Source organism: Acipenser ruthenus, chromosome 6, assembly GCF_902713425.1.
Source record: "Acipenser ruthenus chromosome 6, fAciRut3.2 maternal haplotype, whole genome shotgun sequence".
NCBI lineage: Eukaryota > Metazoa > Chordata > Actinopteri > Acipenseriformes > Acipenseridae > Acipenser > Acipenser ruthenus.
In genome coordinates, this window is record NC_081194.1 from 18,082,895 (window position 1) to 18,100,236 (window position 17,342).

General features: G+C 37.0%; 1 protein-coding gene across 5 annotated transcripts in view; it reads right to left on the reverse strand.

Annotated features, from left to right (window-relative positions):
* sash1a (SAM and SH3 domain containing 1a) overlaps positions 1 to 17,342 on the reverse strand; it is a 313,025-nt gene that overhangs the window by 77,635 nt on the left and 218,048 nt on the right. The window lies entirely within an intron of this gene.

A 17,342-nucleotide genomic window follows, 5' to 3' on the forward strand; every position in this document is an offset into this window, starting at 1 on the left:
GCAGGTTATAAAATAGGGAATAAACATAACACTGCCATTGATGAACAATGTGACCTGTCAACAAGGTCTGCATTCTGATAAAGTAGTCTGTCTAGAAATCTGAAATCTGGTCTTTATTTGTGAAAAATGCAATACATTGTGTTTAAATAGGAGTTCCAATAAGGTGTAATTAGACGTTTACCAACTGAGAGTCAATTAAGATGCCGAAATCCTGACATTTTTAATATTAAATAACTTGTAGTTTTGATTTCTGCAAACTATCTCAGGAATGTCATTGCAATGAAGAAATTCTGAAAATATCCCCAATTACTAAACTTTCCTTCCTTGCCAGTGTACATTCCCTGCAACAAGGTTTGGTAAACAGCAACAGCTGCACGAAAGGGCCTGCAGATGCACTAGAAAAACAACTAGAGTTTAATGGGGAGGTTTTTCAGGCCTGTCCTTATTGGCACTTCTTTAGGGTACAGTGCTAAAGACAAATACAGAGATACTTGTCTGCTTCACATGGAAACCAAATACAATATAATCTGAATTACCGGCCTGGAGGCAAATGTTAACCCTCTAAATAAAAAAAAACAGGATATCACAATTAAAAAAGGACGGTAAGGATGTAAATAATAAAAAATAAAAAAACACAGATTACTTAAAACAAAATCTGACAATATGATTCTGTGGTTTCTAAAACTCAAAGATAATCTGTTGTTTTTTTTTTTTTTTACTCCAAAGTGTACCTGGTAATTGCAAAATAAAAACATCAGTTATTTCATTAAGGGTATTTCAGTTAGGTTGGTTGTTTTTCATTTTGTAGTTTGAAAGGGTGTGAAAAAAAAGAATTCACACTTTGGAGAAAATAGCTTTGAATATCGCCCCGAATGTTTCAGGAAAATCTCTCAGGACTTTACTCTTTTGTGACCTGGGTAGCCAGAACCTGGGTCAGGACCCGTAAGGAGTGCCAGTGAGAAAGCAGCTTAAGAGTATTTACAGTATATAAAAAGATAAAAGCTAAAATAATTGTAATTACAAAAAGCCTTTTGATTGCATAGCCATTCACATCAGCTGCAAAATATCACATTCTGTTGTTATCACCAAAACATTTTGACAAATTGGCACATTCAGTACTATGCAATTTTATTTGCTGGGTACAGTATCTATATTACCCTAAAAAAAAAAAAATCCCAGGAGCAGTTTTGAAGTTCTTTATTCATAGCTTTGGAATGCTGGAATTAAAACTATGCAGAAAAAAATAATCAACTTCTGTTTTTTTTTGTTTTTTTTTAAATCAGCCTACATCTTGATTGGTTTCATAAATCTCTTTGGTTTACTGCATCCCCTGTAGGGTCTAAGTGTAACCCTGCTGAGTTTTATAGACACAATTCCTGTAGCCAACACACCTCAACAGTAAACAGAATCCTTGGGTGTATGCTTTAATAAACACCTCTAATTAAGAATGAAGAGGGGGGGTTGTTGGTTGTGCACACACAATAATAAAATATACACTTCAATGCAGATCAAAAGGAAGATGCAGTTGCATATCCTGTTTTTGCCTTCTCTAAACCAGCTGCCAGCGTTGCTAGACAGTGGTTAAACACCTTGGAGACCCATTATCTCAAGTGAATGTGTTTCTGCTAACACCTAAGAGTACACAAAGGGTATTTTTCACACCTATAGTATGGAACCGACAGACACGTTAAACTAATAAGAGCAAATCAGGGGATTTTAATCAAAATGGTTCACATAATGCTTTTATGTGGTTAAAACGTCTCCAGGGACCATTAATTAATACTCCAAGTCCAAGTTAAATACAAATTACATTTGTTGATAACAAAGATGTCGCATTTTAAAATCTAAACACTTCTTAGCTGGTGTTAAGAAATGGAATAGGAAAATGAACCAGTCTTCTAATCTGTACAGCCCAGATCAGACCCAATTTACAGTTTTGTCTCAAAGTATTTTTTAATCTTTTGTACACAACACCACCAGTAGTTTAGTAGCCTCCGTTCATCAGTAAAGGACCTGCACATCCTCTAGTTCATCACACAAACAGCTGTTGAATAAATTAGGCAATTATTTGTGGCATATAAAAAAAAAAAGCAACATTTGTGTTTATTGGTGGAAACTGTACAGAATTCTTAAGAATTATTTTAGAAGTGAAATTCATGGTTTTCAGGCAGCCATTGCATGTCAAATTCTGATGCAGGTGCTTCTTTACTATTCCATTTATGCTATCACGTCTTAGACTCAAAACTCATTTTAGAACAATTCAAATCTAGAAAATAAACAGTGTTAGAAGTCCTGCACTATATTATTAAAAAATGTTAAACTGAATACGGTCCATCAATGTATAAACTATGATTGAAAAGTCCCCAGGGAGCTACAATTTTCCTTGCTAAAAGGGATGAAAAATGAGGAATTCCTGGACACAAACTGACGTGACAGATGCTAAATGTGGCCAGGAGTAGGCATTCCCCCTGGGGGAGAACCATTAATGTTTCCCTCTATTTAATACCAACAAAAAATAATAATAAAAGAAAAAAAGGAAAAAAAAGTGACATTGAGCTAAAGGCCAACCCAGGTGGGAGAGCCCAGGTGCTTCTAGCCCCCCCCCCAAAAAAAAAACAACTATTGAAGTGAGTAGAATCAAGCTAAATGCACAGCTGCACTTTCCCTAGTAGGGTGTGGAATTTTCAATCAGATCTCTGACTAGCTCATCTCCCAGGCCCGTTCCGACTCAGCGGACCCAGACAGTGCTGTCTGTCATCCTCTGGAACCCTCCTAAACAACAAGGCCGCCCAAAATCTTCCAATGAAAACACTGACGCAAATGAAGCCCTTTGTTGGCCACCATACACGGTTAACATTGTAAAAATGTAAGCAGCAGATTAAGTAAACTAAGAGTGCAGAATTGGTTCCTTACTTGTATCTTGTTTTTGGTTAGCCAAGATAGGAATAACAAGAGTGTTCATATTAGAATAACTTTGCTAACTAAAATGTTTTGTTTGTTTTTACAAGCTGGCGGTGGACATGCAAAAATCTTAAGAAAGAGGCAGAATACAGCAGAAAATTTAAGTGTTTCAAATATAATAATAATATCTTTATTTTTATATAGCCCCTTTCATAGTGGACCACCATCACAAAGCGCTTTACAGAGGTAGGCTGTGAACTGTGCATTATATGCAGAGTCACTTACAATAGGACACTGATTTAACATTTCTTCTGCAGGATGGAGCGTAAGGAGGTTACGTGACTTGCTCAGGGTCACACAGTGAGTCAGTCAGAGGCAGAGGTGGGATTTCAACCGGTGACCTTCTGGTTACAAGCCCTGGACTTTAACCACCACACTGACTCCTTATATGGTAATATAGTACTTGGTTGCACAGTGCACAATGTCATAGTACTAATTCCTCTTGCACCATCTACCACCATCTACAAAAAATCACCACAAAGTGGAGGAACCAAGAGATTGAATTCTGACTCAATCTATTACAAGGTAACCATCTGACCTAGCCATTTCTTCTGCGTTCTCGATAACAGGTTTAGATATTAAACCTGCTAGGTTTTTTTTAGGGCAATTTAATGCAACAGTCATATTACTATACTAAATGTAAGCATGAAAGAGAGGTTGTACATAGGACCATTTCTATTCTTAATCTATATAAATGACTTGGACCAAGACATAATCAGTGAACTATGCAAATTTGCAGACAAGACAAAATTGGGAGGGGTAGCCAACTCCCAATCAGCAACTTCAACAATACAAAGAGATTTAGACAAGATTCAAGCGTGGCCTGACACATGGCAGATGAAATTTAATGTGAATAAATGTAAAGTCTTGCACATAGGGAACAAAAACATTAGCGACAAAGTGTGCAAAAAGGACTTGGAGGTAGTACGGGATGAATCTCTTAAGCCAACTAGACAGTGTGGAGAAGCTAAAAAAAAAAAGGCAAATCGAATGTAAGATTATATAGCCAAGACGGCTGAATTCAAATTCAGAGAAGTTATATTAAAATTATTCAATGCACTGGTACGACCACACCTAGAATATCGTGTCCAGTTCTGGTCCCCGTATCTTAAGAAAGACATTGAGGCATTGAAGAGAGTACAGAGGAGAACAACACGATTAATTCCAGGATTGACGGGCATGTCATATGAAGATAGATTGCATAGCCTAGAAAGTAAGAGAGCCAGAGGCGACTTAATAGAGGTTGGCCATCATACAAGGTGATATGATAATAGCAAACATGCTCATAGGTCGTTTCTTGTGGTAGTTAAAGTGAATTCGGGGGCCAATTTCAGTTGGAGGTTTTTCTCTCCTTCCTGAAGCAGTGACATTTATTTCTGAGCTGCATTATCATTACAGTAGTCTCAGTATTGCTTGCACGTGATCCTGTCAACTACTCCCCCTGCTGGTACCAAATTAATCTGGTAAATACACATTTTTGTACATGCTTTCCCCTATAAAAAACACAAATGGACAGCATTCATCACTTTTTTATTTTTGAAAAAAATATTACAAAGCCACCCAAAGTGGTTAGTCATCACGGCATAGTTATCCTACCCAAGCAGAAATACACACACACACACACACACACATTATGAAATGGGAGGTGTTGGAGTTGTTTTAAGCAGTTACTGGGGTAATCCACCTTTCAATCAGTCAATGTAGTGGTTAGGGCTCTGGACTGATTGGGGGGTCGTGGGTTCAATCCCAGGTGGGGGACACTACTGCTGTACCCTTGAGCAAGGTACTTTACCTAGATTGCTCCAGTAAAAAAAAACAAAAAAACTGTATAAATGGGTAATTGTATGTAAAAAATAAAGTGATATCTTGTAACAATTGTAAGTTGCCCTGGATAAGGGCGTCTGCTAAGAAATAAACAAATTATAATGTCTTTTATTTCGTATTAATTTCTAGAACATTCTGTCTGCCTCCGTAAAGTTTACATGAACTTAAAAGGAAAAATTCTGAACAGTGGCCTTCTCAGGAACACTCCTCATCAAGGGTGCAATCAAAAACAGTGTAAGAAAAAGCCTCACTTTATACAACTCAGTGTAATTGCTATCAATTATGAGAATTAGACAGACTATATATGTACAGGGTGAGGCACACCTTGAAACGTTTTGGTTTTAATAGTCATGCAGTGCATGTAATGGCCTGTAATCACGGACATGCAATACACAAGCCATTAGGAAAATGTTGAAACCACTTTATATGCTTCACACATTACACAATAGGTGGATCAAACTTAACTGCCCTTTGGCCAAATAAATAATCCAGACAGACCAACATGTCCAATAATAACTCTCTGCTTACCAAATAGAATCTCATGCTGATAAAGAATAATCAGTTCTCAGTAAGCTTGTGCTTCAACGCTAGAACTGGCTCTATCTATTAACAACCTGGGGCTACCAAAGGGCTACTCCGGACCATTTCCTTCCATTCCAACTTTAACTTTCCAGATGTTTAAGAGTTCATAGATGTTTGTAAGAAGAGCAGGGTTACTGACCCAAAGCTCTTTCTGAATTCTTCCCAATAGAACACCATTTCCTCTTCCAGGAAGGACAGACTTTCAAACAAGCAAACCCAGAAGACATTACTAGAAATAGCCTCAACAATAATATACCATTAACTCATTAGAACTTGTGATTAACAACCACTATTCATAATGTAACAAAAAAAAACCCTGTAATTTAAATGTGAGCATTAAAAATAAAAAAATTCCCATCCTCCCACTTACTGTAGCACAAAGGAATAAAGTAGAGCTGAACTTAAGCATTTCTACAGTAACAACAGTTTTCACAATAAAAGCATTATTTTACGGAGATTTAATGTGTTTCACAATATGATACAGGAATATTGGTAGCATGTTTCATTTCTGAAGGCAGGAACATGATGATTATTTGTCCAGGCATGAAATTGTATCTACATTTAAAAAAAAATGTTAATAAAATTCTGATTAACAGTATTTTTTTTTTTTTTAAATGTAAAGTTATTGGGATTCAACACTTCATTGAATTAACTGCAGCTATACAATCTGAGAAGATGAGCAAACGGGGTAATCTGATTGGCTAGGGATGCTCTGAGGAGTTTTAATTCTCATTAATAGAGACCCATCTGGTATTTGAGCAAGCAGAAAGAAAGGGGGGGGGAGGGTGTTCCTAGTCAGAACTCAGTGTTCCTAGTCAGAACTCCAGAGGACCCTATTGAACGCTGGTGGGGGACTGAGATTGTGCCAGAGTTGCCCAGAGCCAGGAGCTTGGTTGTGCATAAGCCCCTCACAAGTTGAGGTTAGAAAAGAAAGATGAAAACACAGCAGAGGGATAGAATCATTTAATTTTGCATAACACATGCTGGACAATTTAGCAAGCTTACAACACAAATGTTTGAAATGTTGAGCCGCTGATAATACCTATAAACTTTATTGCCCGCATACAGAGACATGCAGGCACATGCCAATATATCCGACTTCTCTTCTCTCAAATAATTTAAATTCCCAATTTAGGCTACAGCAACTTCATGCCAGGGATCCAGTTAGAAAACGTTGAATTTTGTATTTGATTTGATACAAAAGAAAACAGCAAAAATAGGAGTAGTTAGCTTAAACTGTCTCATTCTGTCAGTTTATGACATAACCAAATAATACTGCAGAAGAATATATCTTATTGGTGTGCATTTGTAGAATTGAAGCAGGTTCAGAAAGTACGGCTCCATATGGGAATATAAAAAGAGAACCCTTAAGTGGTGCTAATTAAGCATTAAAGAAGAATGACCTACCATGAGGCAGTCACACCTCAAGGGCTTGAAAAGACACAGCACAAACTCTGTGACAAAGGCCCTGTGTACAATCTGTTTAATAGGAATGGTGCTCAACTAGGGAAGTGGTAATGAGAAAAACATGAAGAGATGGTGCAAGGATTTAAGGTTCAGGTGCATTCTTTTGGAAACTGGTTGTAGAGGTTACTCGAGCTATGTCCCCAAAGATTTTAAAACAGGATAAGTGGGAAAGGAATTGAAAGAAGGCATCATTCTGCATCTGGCTTGGAATAATGGAGGATCTTTAGAAAAGCAAGATAGTTCATTTTCTCATGTTGGGTTTGGAAGTCCCCATTGCCTACAGGTCTGTTTATATTGGATGAGCATTTACAGTACTGACTGGTGACAGACTGCATGGGTCACATATGCCTTTGCAGACACAGAGTACGCCATACATAAGACAGACTGAAGTAAGATGACAGCTAAGAGCTTTGATTGAAAACACTCAATTTAAATAATGTATTACTTTATATAAAATACCCTGTAATGCACATATACCGCTACATATTATATGTTACTGGGAAGATATGTTTTTTGTTTGGTACAAGTAATTGTGTGTTTAAATAACATAATAATTGTTGCTATATAAAAATAATATACCATTATAGGGTAAATGCTAAAACTTCAATCTCTGCACTTGATTACTAAAAAGTAGAAAAAAGTAAAATAAATCTGTTTGTTTATGAAGATTGTTTGTAAACCCAGCAAATAAAAATAAAAACACAAAAATGAAAGTTGAATCTTGAAGATGAATTCCTAATTAAAAGGCAAGAAATGTAGTTATCTAATATCTCCAGGGAGGGCATTACTAAATTGTTTCTAAATTAAATCACCCATAGCTAAAACCACACTAGTAATATTATGAACTGTTTTAATGCAATACATTAGCTGTTTATATATAATTCCTGTATTTATTTATATTATGCATAAAGTATTTGAATTTCAACTGTTAATTTCATCTCGTTTACATCAATGTGCGTCTGACAGCTGTAATTGATGACCTGCTTGAATAAAAAAATAAAAATAATAATAATTCATGGGCATCTTGAAAATGTCATGTTCCCTGTGTTTTCAATCTCGACATTTACACGACTGCAGTGTACATGAGGCAGAACAAATAACATGTCATTAATGCCTTCAAGATTTTAATTTTTATTTTATTTTATTTATTTACATTTATATAGGGGGTTATTTTTGGTGTTTGTATAAATAAGCAGTTGAACATGTATACAAACTGTTTTAAAATTAGTGTGTGTGCATTTTAAACTTCTGTTTTATATTCACAAACTGCCTATTTTTATACAAACATTTAGTACATTGTTAAATACATAGGACTGCATTGCACACTCACAGGGGATGCTTTATAAATATAGAAATAAAACAGAAGCGATTTGTTAAAGTTTGAATCACATAATGAACACATACTTTTGACCATATAATCATGCTATCATACTATTAAAACATTTGATATTGTATCCACATCTTTGCAGCCATTATAAAACTCTTAAATTGGTAAATGCATTGGTATTCACAGAGGAGGCACGCTGTGTGTAAGGCTTCAAAACGATTTGAAGGGTTTCCGGCATTGTAGATGTGCCTCCAGGGAGTGCTGCTGGAAGGCATTTGAGATGAATATGGGATGAAAGTGTCTTGGGCTGGTAAGATACCGTCGCTTCTTAAACTGCTCACACACTTTGACAATACCTCAAGGCATCACTTAACAAGCTTCAAGTCCAAAAGCTGCTGAACTTAGCCCCCTAGCAGGATGGAGTGGGAATACTGCTAATCTTTTTGTCAAGTGTGATCCTTAATGAACATTTTTAGGACTATTTTCCTAAAACTTTTCACAGCGGAAGAGTACCTGACGAATCACAACAAGTTCAAGGTAAACTGCAGGTTTCCAAGAGTTTAAAAAAAAAAAAAAAAATATATATATATATATATATATATATATATATATATATATATATATATATATAAAAAGTATATATATACATATATATATAAAGTGGAGGCTCTAAAGGAGGCTGTGTGGTCTAGTGGTTAAAGAAAAGGGCTTGTAACTAGGAGGTCCCCGGTTCAAATCCCACCTCAGCCACTGACTCATTGTGTGACCCTGAGCAAGTCACTTAACCTCCTTGTGCTACGTCTTTCGGGTGAGATGTAATTGTAAGTGACTCTGCAGCAGATGCATATTTCACACACCCTAGTCTCTGTAAGTCGCCGTGGATAAAGGCGTCTGCTAAATAAACAAATAAATAAATAAAGTACAGGATTAAATGCAGTAAAATAGGGGCAGATTAGAGCAAGTAAAGTGCATTTAAGGAAGAGTGATAAGTGTCCAGAGGGAAAAGAGGAGTTCTACAGGTGCTGTCTGAAGAGGCGAGTCTTGAGGAGGCAAATGAAAATGGCATGGACAAAAATGATGGGACCGCTAACCTAATATTTTGTTGCACAACCTTTAGAAGCAATCATTGCAATCAAACGTTTTCTGTAGCTCTCAATGAGACTTCTGCACCTGTTAACAGGTAGTTTGGCCCACTCTTCCTGAGCAAACTGCTCCAGCTGTCTCAGGTTTGATGGGTGCCTTCTCCAGACTGCAAGTTTCAGCTCTTTCCATAGATGTTTGATAGGATTCAGATCAGGACTCATAGAAGGCCACTTCAGAATAGTCCAATGTTTTGTTCTTATCCATTCTTGGGTGCTTTTAGCTGTGTGTTTTGGGTCATTATCCTGTTGGAGGACCCATGACCTGCGACTGAGACAGAGCTTTCTGACACTGGGCAGTACGTTTCACTCCAGAATGCCTTGATAGTCTTGAGATTTCATTGTGTCCTCCACAGATTCAAGGCACCCTGTGCCAGGCGCAGCAAAGCAGCCCCAAAACATAACCGAGCCTCCTCCATGTTTCACTGTAGGTATGGTGTTCTTTTCTTTGAAAGCTTCATTTTTTCGTCTGTGAACACAGAGCTGATGTGACTTGCCAAAAAGCTCCAGTTTTGACTCATCTGTCCAAAGGACATTCTCCCAGAAGGATTGTGGCTTGTCAATATGCATTTTAGCAAATTCCAGTCTGGCTTTTTTATGTTTTTCTTTCAAAAGTGGAGTCCTCCTGGGTCTTCTTCCATGGAGCCCACTTTCGCTCAAAAAGTGACGGATGGTGCGATCAGAAACTGCCGTACCTTCACCTTGGAGTTCAGCTTGTATCTCTTTGGCAGTTATCCTTGGTTCTTTTTCTACCATTCGCACCATCCTTCTGTTCACTCTGGGGTCGATTTTCCTCTTGCGGTCGCACCCAGGGAGGTTGGCTACAGTTCCATGGACCTTAAACTTCTTAATAATATTTGCAACTGTTGTCACAGGAACATCAAGCTGCTTGGAGATGGTCTTGTAGCCTTTACCTTTACCATGCTTATCTATTATTTTCTTTCTGATCTCCTAAGACAACTCTCTCCTTTGGTTTCTCTGGTCCATGTTCAGTGTGGTGCACACAATGATACCAAACAGCACAGTGACTACTTTTCTCCATTTAAATAGGCTGGACTGATCACAAGATTGGAGACATGTGTGATACTAATTAAATAAACGAATTAGTTTGAAATGTCACTATAATCCAATTATTTATTATCTTTTCTAAGGGGTACCAACAAATGTGTCCAGGCCATTTTAGAATATCTTTGTAGAATAAGCAATAATTCATCTCTTTTCACAGCTTCTTTGCTTTATTCTATGACATACCAAAGGCATGCAAGTATACATGATAAAATAGCTTTTAATTTCATCACTTATCAGAAGGAATGAAGCATTATTTCAATGAGCTGTAAGGGTACCAACAAATTTGAGCACGTCTGTATCTCTCTCTCTCTCTCTCTCTCTCTATCTATATCTATATCTATATCTATATCTATATCTAATAGAAGACATTTTATGCCAACCTCTCGAGAGACAAAAATTCTGGCCAGGATGACTTTCTGTGTCTAATTATATAGCTGCCCACGCAACTGTGATGATTTCCTCTGTATACAGTACCCCTAATGTTCTTAGAGTGAGGATAAAAAGCTGGCTCTAAAAATAAAACACACTGAAATAAAAAATCAGGATGGACTGGACCTAGCTTAGCAATTAACTTAATGAACCAGAAATACTTAAGCACATTTAAAATACATGTAGAATTTAAATCTGCCAACTCCTCACATATAAAATGCAGAAGATGGTTTTCCTTTCATATTAAGTGAGAAACCATTCATTAAAAAAATTAGCCATGTTTATTAACAAAGAATAGACTGTATCCTTAGGATGTGCAACTACAACTTTGTCAGTTAAACATGACAGGGTGATGTAAGAAAAACAATCTAATGTCTATAAATTAGTGTGCAGAATAACAATTGATGTGTTAGGTAGTTTCGTTTATTGATTCAAATACTCAAAACGTTACACACATATTGCTCAAACATTAGCATGATACACAATAATGTAGCACTGTGACATGGGCAGGGGTGGTTTTATGTTTTAGTCACTGACTTCTCGGCGCATGCGAGTCTCTGCAGGAGCAGCATGGATGCTCGAGAGAACTGTGCTGTCAGTCATGTGCTTGAACAGGGGGCATGGCCAGGGTTGGCTGACCATGAATCCCTGATTGGCTGAGGGGCGGGCCCTGAGGAGTGTCCGACCAAACCAAAAGACGCTGCGCTACACACCTGGGTTACTTGAGGTTATGGCCAAAAATGCTGCAGGATTAATGCATAAGGATTACTCTGGGATAGAGTGAAACAAACAGCCAGCTAAACATCATTCAAAGAGGCAGCCCTTTATGCTCAGGAGAGCAAGCCAAAGCCAGTAAGAAAAAAAATGACCCTAATATTGCAATCCGAGTCGCCGTGTGTGAAACCGGCACTCATCCATGCCATAGAGTAGGGTTAGCTTAGGATGATTAAGAGCAATCCCCATACAGTATAGTGAGGGGTGTGTAGCGCGTGTACTTCGGCAGCGAGACCCTCTTTATAGTGGAGGGAGTGCTCAGCCCCTGTATTGGCCACCTTTTATTTTATAGCTTTGTTTTGAAAAGTGTTTTTGTTTTGCAATTTGGTATTGACGTTTTCTTTCATCCCCTTTGTTTACACTCTTCAATACAGTGAATACCCACAACTGTCACAACCCCCTGTGACAAGCACCTAGTTATAGACAGAAATTAGGCAATGATCAGTTATGTCATCCCTGGTAGAGCACTGAGCACCGTGACAGTCAGGAGGATTCACAGATTCTTTTCACTTTTCTCAAGGGCCTGTCTTATATATACACACACACACACACAACACCCTTGTGCAAAGCTGAGCTTTGTTTGTACTCAGTTTGCTACCCGTTTCTTGGCATGTCAGCAATGTTTCAACCAGTAAAACATCCTTTTTGTACAAGGTCAGGTCGCTCACTTTACAGGTTCCTTGTTCCCTGTCCTGTGCAGTAGAACATCCTCTCCTGATAACAGAATATTAAACAGCTGCACCCAGAATGCTCACATAATATTCTCACCAACCGTTTGCAATCCTTACAGTGACAAGCAAATTAACTGGAATGTTTATCTACTTGACATAACATATTTTTACCTCATTTTCTATGACTAAAAACGTACGGGTGCACAGAATTGTCAGGCACTGCTGTCATCTCCTGACTACAGCAAGAACAATCACACAGTAACTGCAAAAACGCAACAAAAACCATCAATTTAAACCCACAATCTCCTTTAGTTTTACGACTTTTGGCTAGGTAGAAACCCCTTGATGAATTACTCTACATGTATCTGTATGTGTGCTCATTTAGAGCTTATATACTTCATTGATAACATTTGGTACATTCAGGAAGTAGCCTTTAAAACAATGTTAATCCACCTACACATAATGGCAGCGTGACCGCTTCAGTGAATTCCTGCTATCTCATAGCAATTAAAATATAAATATCTATTACATCAATTAGTCTGTCAATTAGGAATCCAAGATGTAACAAAAACAGGAAAATACATATTGTACATATATATTGGACAAAACCCATTGGGATTTCAAACAAAAGGCATATTGAAGCAGTTTAAAATATTATGGGGTATATTCAATTGGTCCGGGGGAGTTTGATTTTAGGAGTGACCAGTCACGCTAGTCCCCGTCATTCAGGTTTCCGGGCTGGTCCGCAGAGGAATCCCCGGCCAACTGGGTGTTACCTAATTGTGTGGTGGGGGGACCTTGCTGAATGAATACCTCTGTTTGAGCATGTGGGTTGGGTTGGGGCTTGTCACCGGTTTAGCACACAGGGGTGGTGTCTTGTATGGAACACCCTTGGTCCCTGGGCCACGACATGGGTAATTAAGGGGTGGAGATCAGATGAGTTAAATTTGCAAAGCCAAGCGGGAGGTAGGCAGACCAGAGAAGGTTGTGAAGAGGATCAATGAGGGCGTCAAAAAGACTGTAAAGGTCTTCAGCTTTGTTATGCGCCTCCTCACAAGTCTGATTTAATAAAATAACCCAGTGACTGCATTCCGCAATGTTTTTTATTTTTTTATTTATTCTTTTGTACAGAAAGCATTAGCCTCCGTCTCCAGATTTTTTTTTTTTATTTTCATTTCATTTCGTTTTTTGTTTTGATATGCGTGCAGGGCATCACCCACCCCTGTATGTGACAACATGACTAAAGTAGGCCATACTTGGCATTTTACATATTTACAGACAGTTAAATGTATGACTTTAGAGTTAGAGTCTTGTTTCCATTTTAAAAAATAGATCATTGTAACTTCAAATACATTTAAAAAAGATTCAACTGTATTTACAAGATTTTTAGTTTTAAAATATGTCAAATACTTAGACAGCCAAGAGAGATAAAATTAAATATTTATATCACAGTATAGTAAGCGTTGCTTGTAGTACGAGTTAGTTTCATGATGTGCTTCCCACTCAGAACTTACAAAATATACACATAAGCACATAACTACTGTCCGCCACTCATATGAAACTGATTTAAGATGAAATGATGAAGCCAATTAATTGAAATTAACATTTGCTGTAACTAACAATGCAATTCCAAGGTGATAGCCTTAATGACCATCAACCTATTTATTTAACGCATCCATACACAATTAAAAATGCAATATTTAGTGATTATTACTTCTGATGTACTTTTAATATGCATCTTTTTTTCTGATGATGTCCTAATCAGACTGATTCATCGGCATCTTTTTGTGTAGTATAACATCAATCACTATCTTTACAATTGAAGGGTCTATTTGCTGAAGAGTGATAAATAGCAACAAAAAATAAATTAATAAAGGCTGATTTGTATTGGAATTGAACATTAAATAGAGGCAAAAACAGGTTCGTACTGGCAGCTGAGTGAAAATCATATACAGGAGTCTGGGGTGCTTTATCCCAATTCCTTATTAATGTACTTTCAGTTTAATTTGCGGTTTTATGTTTTATGTTTTAGTTTTATTTTTAGTTTGTGTGTTTTCTAATAAATGCAAAGAGCTCTGTTGAAGTTTAAATATAAAACTCCAGTGTCGTCGTTATTTCGATGTTTTGTGGTTTTATATATTCTTTTTCAAAGATATTGTGTTCTATTTAAAGAGAAAAGCAGTTATATAAAAAATATCAATTATAGAAAGAAATCTAATATATATATATAATCTATGACATTTAAATCTCTCATATTTTCTCCTGTATAAGGTGTCATCATCAACTCTCCACTTTTCTCTTTTCTCCTAGCTTGTCAAAAGAGGAACAGTTTTTTTCAAATATTCTGTCCAAGAACCCAAGGGGGTTGACCAGTGTTTTTAAAATGAGTCGGGGGGGGGGGGGGGGGGGGAATTAGCCTGCCAGAGGGGTCTATTTCAATGATCTAAAACAGTGGGGGATACAATTCCTTTACTCTTTAACTCTCCCTTCAGGCCAATGTCATGTATTGACCCACTTATTACCATGCCTACTTACAATTTAAAAAAAAAAACACATTGAAATAAAGTCTGCAACAAAATCTGGTTTAGAAGTTTTGGTGGAACTGTTTTTAGATCTGCCTCTAATTAGGTAATTTAATGACCCCAATAAGCCAGGAGGACACCACAGAGCCATTGGATTATTAATTGCCCACATAGTATGGTTACATGTCTCATACAATGAAAGGGACAACATTTTCAACTACACATGGGTCTCCCAAACACTGCTTTGAGGCATTGGTTGAGTTGTCGGTTACTAGGAGAGAATGACACACTACTGTTCCTCCACTATGCTGTACAAATGGATACAAGCTGGAATCTAATCAAAGCAAAAACACGTAATCTATTATACTTTTACTGGTATAAAACAACTAGACAAGCTGATTTTTTAGGAGATTTTTCTTCTTTTTTTTTTTTGCAGTGTGACATTGATAAATCTCCTACTTACTCTTGTATTAAAGGAAGCAGGTATTCCTCACCAGAATGACAGTTATCGAAAAGACAAATAGCCCTAACTAGACTGTCTGTCTGTATTCTGAGTAACAAAGATAAGAGAACACGAAAGATAAGAGGTGCACATATGGTGTAGATCGTTTATTTGCCACGTAGAGAAGAGAAACAGAACATGTAGTCATGTCCTTCAAGGTCAAGTGAATATGCATGACTTCTTAAGCTTTTCATATATAGTAACTTTTTACTTTAGAAATAAAAAATAAAAAAAATCTTTGAGAGGCAGCTTTCCGTCATTAGTATTTCTGAAGCCTACCAATGAATCCCAATGGATCGTTGAACAGGCCTTGTGAGCATTTAGATTGCCCCTCTAACTACAGTAGATTGCTCAACTGAAGTATCAGGCTTTTATGCTGCACTGTCAATTTAGTTGCTCCACATTAGAAACTATTGTGGAGCAAACCCATTAGAGGACACAATCTTGCTTTTGATTACACTGCAACAAAAAAGCCTACCACTTCCATTAGTTGTTGGCTTCATGTGAGAGAAGCACCATTTGCTCAGAAATACATGTCCGTTTTATAGAGTATTATTCTTGAAATGTACTTTACTATTTTCTACGTTTATGAATTTTAGAGAAAGAAATAACAACAGATTGAAAGATATGATTATTGGAACTGCAAAAAACTGGTAAAATGGACCTTTTACTTATTCAAGGTCTAAAACAGCCGTTGCCAAACCAAGACATAACAAATAACACACTAGCAAAATAGTCTTCATATCTGAAAGTTCTTTAATTTTTTTCTGTATTTTCTATTCTGCCTTTCCAATTTGAAGTAATAAAATACCCTACAACTTGCTTCATAGATGTAATTATTATTATTATTATTATTATTATTATTATTATTATTAATAATCCTTGTGGGTGTATCTCAGATGTAGTAAGAAAGCTGTGTAAAATGGCCACACTGTTCAACACACTTCACAAACAAGCACTACTGGTTTGATCAAATTGCCCAAGAATCAATCACACTCCTCATACTGACTAGAACAGAACTGAATCCTGTGAAAATCTGGGCGATGTTCCTTCTTTGCTTTGTTGTCTAATTGCTGTTTCATAATTGTAATAATTTTGCTCTACAGAAACTCATGCAACTGGCACAGAAGGATCACCTGCACTGTTCACCCCAATAGAGCTCATCACTGAACACAACAAGGAGGCAGTAGGTTGTCTCATTTTCCCTTTTCTACACAACATTCCCATTAAATATCAGTACGGTTCCATTCGTAATGAGACTTTCTGCTGCCATAAACACAGAGAATTTTTCAAAGGAAAACATGTCAAGATTTCAAAAAAGTTAAACTGAGGAAATTCTTTTCGACTCCTTCTGCATGTCTTATTCAATCAGACCATCAGACTGTCATATATATACACCTGGGGTTTTATGCAATTTTGAACATTATAGATGGCAATGTCTTTGTCTATTTTTTATTTTATTTTTACATTTAGCTAAAATCCATTAAACCGTGAATTGCATTGACTTTGCAAGTAGCTCAGTGCTTAAGGAGCACTGGCATGCACAAGAGAAAGTTCAGGGCCATTTTCAAGCATTTTCAGGATCCAGCTAAAGGGTGAAGTTCAGGAGAGGCATAACCACATAAGGACATCTCTCAATAAAGCCTACTCAGATTATTATTTTTTACTAGAAAACCGCAGAAACATAAATATGAGGCACATGCATACAGTAAATGTAAATATAAATCACATTTAACAATGTAGGTTTTGTAAAGTAACTCAAATAAACGAATATACTAAATAAGATCCAAATGTCTCAACCATTTAGCTTTCACTCAAACTGGTACTTTCCAACTGTATTATTTCACTGATGTGAAGCAAAAGCCCATTACACACAGCAACTGACGGAAATTAAATAAAGAAACAGTTTAGATATGCACTCTCGTCACATTAAGTGACAATGCTATAAATGGCTAATCAGTTCATCTGAGACTTTGACTGTTGATGTTTTGAAAGCTATTTACTCGAAAGCAGGCATGCAATCTGTACGACCAGATAAGCAAACCCACTCCAGTCCCTCATCCTAGAGACAGCTGA